Source organism: Nicotiana sylvestris, chromosome 10, assembly GCF_000393655.2.
Source record: "Nicotiana sylvestris chromosome 10, ASM39365v2, whole genome shotgun sequence".
Lineage (NCBI taxonomy): Eukaryota > Viridiplantae > Streptophyta > Magnoliopsida > Solanales > Solanaceae > Nicotiana > Nicotiana sylvestris.
Genome location: NC_091066.1, coordinates 64,226,642 through 64,235,156, shown reverse-complemented (window position 1 = coordinate 64,235,156; position 8,515 = coordinate 64,226,642).

Sequence of the window (8,515 nt, the reverse complement as noted above, 5' to 3'; positions counted from 1 at the left end):
CTCTCCAGGATGAATAGTATTTTTGCACTTACTCCCCTCTCACAATCTGATCTTTTCCATAATGGAGTTCTTGCTTTATGTAAGTTGAGTGGGATTTAAGAAAGAATTCTGATTTTACCCCTAAACAAAGTCTTCTCCAGATAAGACCCGCGCGAACTATCGCGCGAAGTTTCAAAGTTAGCGCGATAGTTCGCGCGTTTCAGTAGCTTCCAGGCAGAAACCTTCGCGAACTATTGCGCGAAGTTTGAAACTTCGCGCGATAGTTCGCGCGCTTCAGTAGCTCGATTTTTTTTTGTGATTTTTTTCCGTCTCGTCCTTGCACACACTCGACTCCTAGGGGTTATTCTTGCTCATAAATCATTCCAATCTCCTCTTGAAAGCATCATTAGGCTTCTCATCCTGCAAGGTATACATATTTTGAGTAGAGCCTGTTTTTCCATCAATTATCCATAATATGACATTGGAATATAATCAAGTATAAGCATAAACAATAGCTAAATCACCCAGATTTCGCCTATTATCAATACCCCACACTTAATTCATTGCTAGTCCTCGAGCAATCAACTAGAGAATTCTTTACTCAACTCTTTCCCTTAACGCCTTACACCTAGAACAATGTACATGTATTACGCTTAGCAGTGAACAATCCTAGCCTCAAAGTCGACTCTCAAGTGCCATGCAATATTCACACTTCCTCAAAGTACTCTAGATAGAAGTCAAGACTTGCTTTTCTGTCACGAATCATATGCCCTCACAATTATATCAACAAAAACTGAGTTCAATCCATCACATTCAATTCATATGCCCGCATATATCAAGGAAATCACTCAATCTCACAAAAGAAGTCGCATGCATGCAGTTGGTACCATAAGCTTGCCCTTAATGTAAATCTCTACTAATGTAGGCTAGCTCGATCCAAAATCAATTAGGACTTTTTCATGGTTGTAATGTGGGCTAAGGGACGGGTAGGATGTATTTAGGAATAGTGATTCAACTCCTAAGAACTTTAACACATCACATGAGCAATTTTCAGCATAAATTCTTCAACCCACTTTTTATTTATACACAATATCATCCCAAAAATAAGCCCTTCTTCTTTAAGCACTCTATTAATTCATTCCTACTAGCTAGAGCAAAACACAATGTAATTTTTCTTGTCACTCAATTTCTGCTAGTGGTGTATATTCGTTTACAACATAAGTGCCCCTTTCATCCTTTTATTGGTTCCACTCAAAAGCCACCCCACACTTATTTCCTTCTTACTTCTTTTAGCTCTCCTCTCATAATTAACGTGCTTTAAGAGGTAAAAGGATCAAGACAATGTCAATTAAGAACAAAAGGGTATAGACTTGTAATGCGGGTGCCAAACAAAAGTCTAAAGGCTCAAAAGGGTTAACTAGGGACAAATTTTATTTGTGATAAGCAATTAAGCTCAAAAAAAGTCAAAGAAAGCCTAACATCATTTTTCAAACCAAGTTTCACCTCAAATTTCGCTTCAACTCACATACCGGGCAAGTTCTAGACACAAGTACAATACATGGACTACACAAATACTCACCACACATGGCATATGACTCATTCTAGATCAGCTCATCAAGACACTCCATTACGAGCATTCAATTCAGTACAAACATACAAATTAAAGCACTTTCAGTGAGATTCAACAATTAAGACTAAGCGCGTTACACTCTAGGGTCTATTGTGTTCAGGTGTGTCAATGCTATGGGTTCACTTTTCTATAGCTTATAACTCCTTATTTTAGTCTACCTATAAAAAAATTGAAAACAGAAATTAAAAACTACATATGCCCGGTTCAAGATAAACCCTTGGAAAAGAACCGCAGCTTAAAGAAAAACCAAGGGGGAATTGCTACACTATACTAAAAAAAAAACCTTTTTGTCGTTTTCTTTAGACTCACTTCCCTCAAGAAAATTCGTGTAAAAGATTTTATATGTTTAAGAACAATTATCCCAACAATACTACAATTACTAACAATACTAAATCACCAAAACATTTTTCAAAGAAAAGTGAAATAATCACGCAATCCCAAAATATTATATATTGTACCACACCACCAAAACATTCCAATAATCCAAAACAATTTAACAACTTAAAAAGTAGTAATTATTACTAATAATTACTACCATCCTTTCCACCCCACACTTAAAGCGAGACATGTCCCCATGTCTTTCATTATAAACAAGAGATGAAGCAGAAGTACTTCCTTAGGAGTCACTCTTGATCGGACACAGTTTCGGGATTCACGTTGCACGCACGCCCCAAAGCTCGCAACCAACCCATGAACTTCTTTTCCGACTTGACTTGTCGGTCAGCTATTTTGTCCACACGAGTAGTCAAATCATGCATAGAAGTGCGTATATCAGCCACCTCTTGTTCCAATGTGGTGGATCGGGATACTCTGGCACTTCTTGAAGAGGATGTTGCGCGTGATAGTGCTGCAGCTGATCTTCTGGGTGCTTAAGCCAGTACTTCTCCCTCCACATCCATATGCTCTTCCTCCTCCGAAGCGTTCGAACCACTTTCATTCTCTCTACTTATCTCTGCTGCTGGAGCTGCCTCCATGGTGTTCGGGCCAGGTCTTATCTTGTGGCTTTTTCTTACCAGCCCATCCACATGAATGTTTTCAGGCACCTGCACATTCCTGCAAAGTCTAGTCACCAAGGAAGGGAAAAAGAAACCATATTGGCGTTGGGGACATCTGATGAACATCTCGTCATGTATCACTTTGGCCATGTCGAAGGGAAGGCCCTTGATGAAACACCAAATCAACGCAGCCTGGGGTCCATTCACCTCTGTAGTATTTGTGGAGGGAATAAGTCGATTGTTGATCACATACAACCAGCATTTCGCCTCTTGAGTTAAGATGGCTGAATGGAACTTCTCCCCAAATTCTAGCCATTCTACCATTTTCCCTGGTTCACAAATTTCATCAAAGAAGCGCTCCCACTTGGCATCGGTTGGATGACACCCATATTCATAGAAGTCCGAGTTCTCAGGCAGAGGTCCAGGCAGTTGATAAGTTGCGCATATCACCTCAATGGAGGCATCTACCTCCTTCTGGCGCACTGTGACCACTTGGTGGACGTGCTCGGGTAGATTGGCATAGAATTCTCGTACCACCATTTCATTAGCCTCCCCTGGCTCGTCAATGAAAGCTTGTAACCCCTGCTCCATCAACTCAGTGAACATGTGGGGGCATCGTTCCTTGACCTTGTTGATGTTGATGCCCCTTTCAGCAATTGCCTTCTTAACCGCCTTTGCTATAAAACGGTTATGAGCCTCAAGGGAGACAAATTTGGTGTTGTCATAAGAGCGCGCTGGAGTAGCCCTTTGGCGGCTAGATGATGGACCTGTGGCTTGGCGTTTTTTCGTTGGTGCCATAATACCTGCAAAACGTGGACATATTAACTCAGCCCAACAAAACAATTATGACTTGCTGCGGTTAATCAGACTTCACACGCAAAATTGGTCTTAACTACATAATCATGCTCATTGAGGCTTTTCCACAAACACCTTGTGGGCAGTAGGTTCTCACAGCTTTTTTCTAATGGTCTTGCAACAATGGCTTCCCACAAAAGTTCCTTCATCACCCAATTCAAGTACTACGCACCCCACATTTACAACAAACTAACCCCACAATATATTTTACCAAGTTTGAAACCCAAATAACAAGATACAACTATATTAATAGCTTAACATTCAACAAGAAACTTAAAATCTGAAAATAGCCAAAGGAAATCATAAAACTAAAGAAACTAAAACTAGTGTTCATACCTTGTTAGAATTCGTGAGGTGGAGTGAATCTGCTAATGATTTTAGGGAAGAAACTCTAAGTATTTTGACATATGAGATGAGTGCTTGAAGAGATGATTGTGTTTTGGGGGTTTTGGGTTTGGTTTTAATGGAAGGGGAAGGGGTATTATCTATTTATCTCACTAAAATAAAAGAAACAACAAAATAAAACAAACACAAACAGAAAATAAAACGCCTGAAATTTCAAGTCTTATAAAATCGTCCAGGCGCGCGAAGTATCGTGCGAACTATACAGTTCGCGCGAAACTTCGCGCGTTTTAGCGCTCTCAGGCAGAATGGTGCGCGAACTATCGCGCGAACTATATAGTTCGCACGATACTTCGCGCGTTTCAGTTACCCCCGATTTTATATATTTTTTTTTTAACTCCTAGCATCTGCCCTTGTTCACCTGCATTTATTAGTACATAAAAAAAATTATATATTCACAAATACCACAATCGTTGGGTTGCCTCCCAACCAGCACCCTGTTTTATGTCGCGGCACGACGCCATATTGCATTATACATCAATTAAATCTACTGAGGTTTTGTGACGTTGAATGTCACCACCCCAATAATGTTTAATTCGTTGCCCATTTACCAAGAAAGTACCACTTGAATTTGTGTCTCGTAATTCAACTGTTCCATGAGGAGTCACGCTTACTACCACGAAAGGGCCTGCCCAACGAGACTTAAGCTTTCCTGGAAAAAGCTTTAACCTTGAATTAAACAGAAGAACTTCTTGACCTGGTACAAACTCACGATGTTGGATGTGCTTATCATGCCACCTCTTGGTTCTTTCTTTATATAACTTGGCATTTTCATAAGCATGCAACCGAAACTCATCAAGTTCATTGAGTTGTAGCAGTCTTTTTTCACCGGCTAAGTCCATATCCATATTTAGCTTTTTGATTGCCCAATAAGCTTTGTGTTCTAGCTCAACAGGCAAATGACATGCCTTTCCATAAACCAACCTGTATGGAGAAGTACCTATTGGAGTCTTGTATGCAGTTCGGTAAGCCCACAATGCATCTTCTAACTTACCGGACCAGTCCTTCCTATTTGCGCTCACAGTTTTCTCCAAAATCTGTTTTACCTCCCTATTTGACACTTCAACTTGACCACTCATTTGAGGATGATATGCAGTAGCAACCTTGTGTCTCACACCATATTTTACTAGGACATTTTTTAACAATTTGTTGCAAAAGTGTGTTCCTCCATCACTTATCAACACTCTTGGAGTTCCAAAGCGTGTGAAAATGTGCTTCTTTACGAAACTTACCACTACCTTCGCATCATTAGTAGGAAGAGCAATGGCCTCAACCCACTTAGACACATAATCAACTGCAACCAAAATATATCTGTGCCCATTAGAATATGGAAATGGTCCCATGAAATCTATTCCCCAGACATCAAAGAGTTCTACTGCCAAAATATTTTGTAAAGGCATCTCATGCTTCTTCGTGATCGTTCCTATTCTTTGGCACCTGTCACAATTTTTAACAAAAGCATGTGCATCTTTAAATAATTTTGGCCAGTAAAAACCTGATTGCAAAACCTTTTGTGCAGTTCTGTCTCCCCCATGATGACCTCCATAAAGAGAAGAATGACAGTCATGCAATATTGCATTCATCTCCTCCTCAGGGACACACCTTCTTACCAATTGATCTGCGCATTGCTTATATAGAAAAGGCTCGTCCCACATGTAGAATCTCACATAATGTAAGAACCTTCTTCTATGGTCAGCTGTGAATTCTGGTGGAGTCACCCCACTTGCAATGAAATTCACATAATCACCATACCACGGGGTTTCATCCAAAGTGATAGCTAGCAAATGTTCGTCAGGGAATGTTTCTTTGATTGATTCTCCTTCAGTGACATGGCCTCTATTTTCCAGCCTGGATAAATGATCTGCAACCTGATTCTCTGTTCCCTTTCGATCTCGAATCTCCAAATCAAATTCCTGCAAAAGAAGAACCCATCGAATTAACCTTGGCTTGGCATCTTTCTTTGCAAATAAATACCTTATAGCTGAGTGATCTGTGTAAACTATGACTTTTGTCCCCACTAGATAGGATCTAAACTTATCAAATGCCCATACTACTGCGAGCAACTCTTTTTCAGTAATAGTGTAATTCATTTGAGATGAATTAAGAGTTATACTCGCATAGTGAATGGAACAAAATATTTTCTCCTTCCGCTGCCCCAAAACAACTCCAATGGCTATATCACTTGCATCACACATCAATTCAAATGGAAGGTTCCAATCTGGAGAAATGATAATCGGTGCAGTAACTAATCTTCGTTTCAGCTCATCAAATGCTTTCATACAAGCATCATCAAACTTGAAAGATGTATCTTTCTCAAGAAGCCTGCACAAAGGAGATGAGATTTTTGAAAAATCCTTGATGAAACGACGGTAAAAGCCCGCATGGCCTAAGAAACTGCGAATGCCTCTAACTGATGTTGGTGGAGGTAATTTTTCAATTGCTTCCACCTTTGCTTTATCCACCTGCAATCCATTCTTAGACACTTTATGCCCTAAGACTATGCCTTCACGTACCATGAAATGGCATTTTTCCCAATTTAATACCAAATTTGTTTCTTCACACCTAGCAAGGACCTTATCAAGATTCATTAAACATTCATCAAAAGAACATCCAAATACAGAAAAATCATCCATAAATACTTCCACAAATCTTTCAACCATATCAGTGAAAATAGCTATCATACACCTTTGAAAAGTCGCAAGTGCATTGCAAAGACCAAATGGCATTCTTTTAAATGCATATGTCCCATAGGGGCATGTAAATGTGGTCTTTTCTTGGTCTTCTGGGGCTATAACAATTTGGTTATATCTAGAGTAGCCATCTAAAAACAGTAGTATTCCTGCCCAGCTAATCTATCAAGCATTTGGTCAATGAAGGGAAGGGGAAATGGTCTTTCCGGGTGGCATTATTCAATTTTCTATAATCTATGCAAATTCTCCACCCAGTAACAGTTCTAATGGGAATCAAATCATTATTTTCATTTGTTACTACGGTCATTCCTCCTTTCTTTGGAACACATTGGACTGGACTTACCCATTTGCTATCAGATATTGGAAATACAATATCTGCATCAAGCCATTTAATCACTTCTTTTCTTACCACCTCTTTCATGTTCAGTTTTAGGCGGCGTTGTTGTTCTATGCTTGGCTTGTGCTCTTCCTCCATGAGAATTTTATGCATGCAAAAAGCTGGACTAATACCTCTTATGTCGGACATTGTCCATCCAATTGCTCTTTTATGCTCACGTAGTACTCTTAACAATTTCTCCTCCTGCAATTCAGACAAGTCAGCCGAAATAATAACAAGTAACATTTCAGAACTACCCAAATAAGCATAATGAAGATGAGAAGGTAAAAGCTTTAATTCCAATTTGGGAGCTTCTTCAACTGACGGCTTCAGAGGAGGACCATCTGGCCTGTTCAACGGTTCAAAGGGATTAAAACCTTTTATATATTCACATGTTGCATTCAAATTATGTTTCATCTCCTCAACCTCATCATTAATCTCCAAACTTTCAATCAACAAAATTGCTTTTTCTAAAGAATCCTGCAAATATACACTTGAGGTGACAAGTTGTTCATTAATATCCATGACAGATATCATAGATAATTCTTCATACTGCCGCGGAAGTTGAATTGCTTTATATACATTGAAAACAGCTTCCTCATTGTGAACTCTCATGATCATTTTTCCTTCTCTTACTTTAATTATAGCATCACCTGTAGCCAAGAGAGGTCTTCCCAATATAATAGGAACTTTTTCATCGGCCTGAAAATCCAAGATAATGAAATCAGCTGGGAAAATAAATTTCCCAATTTTCAGTAGTACATCCTCTGTCACCCCCTCCGGGTAAGCTATAGACCTGTCTGCTAGTTGCAACATCACAGTGGTGGGTTTTGGAGCTCCCAACCCCAATTGTTTGTACAAAGACAATGGCATCAAATTTATGCTTGATCCCAAATCACAAAGTGCATGGCCTACATCAACATTGCCTATTCTCACAGGGATAGTAAAGCTGCTAGGGTCCTTTAGCTTTTGAGGAAGCTTATTTTGGACCCTTGAAGTGCACTCTTCAGTAAGTGCAACTGTTTCCAATTCAATCAGTCTCCTCTTGTTAGCCACAATGTCTTTTATGTATTTGGCATATTTTGGAATATCACGAATCACATCTACCAACGGAATATTCAATTGAATCTGACTCAACATAGAGAGAAATTTGTTGAACATGCGATCGTTATTTTTTCTCTACAACCTTTGTGGAAATGGTGGTGGTGGCCTTGAAATGTTTACAGGTGCTGGAATTGTATCACCTTTCTTTTCCTCTTGTGTTGCTTTGGGAATCAATTCACCTTCAGGTATTTGCTTGTTCTTTTTCTTTGATGAAACTTCTTCTAACTCCCTTCCTGTTCTAAGTGTAATTGCACTCACTTGAGAATTTTTCTCTGTATCACCAGGAAGTGCCCCTGCAGGTCTAGTATTTTGATTTGCAGCCAGTTGTCCCATTTGCCTTTCAAGATTTCTGAAGTCCGTTCTGAGTTGCTGATTGTCTTGCAACAATTTTTTTAATAAATCATTTGTACTTTCTTCTGCCTGTTGTGGTGGCCTTTGAGGTTGATTAAAATTTCCTTGGGGTCTATATTGATTCTGATTTGAT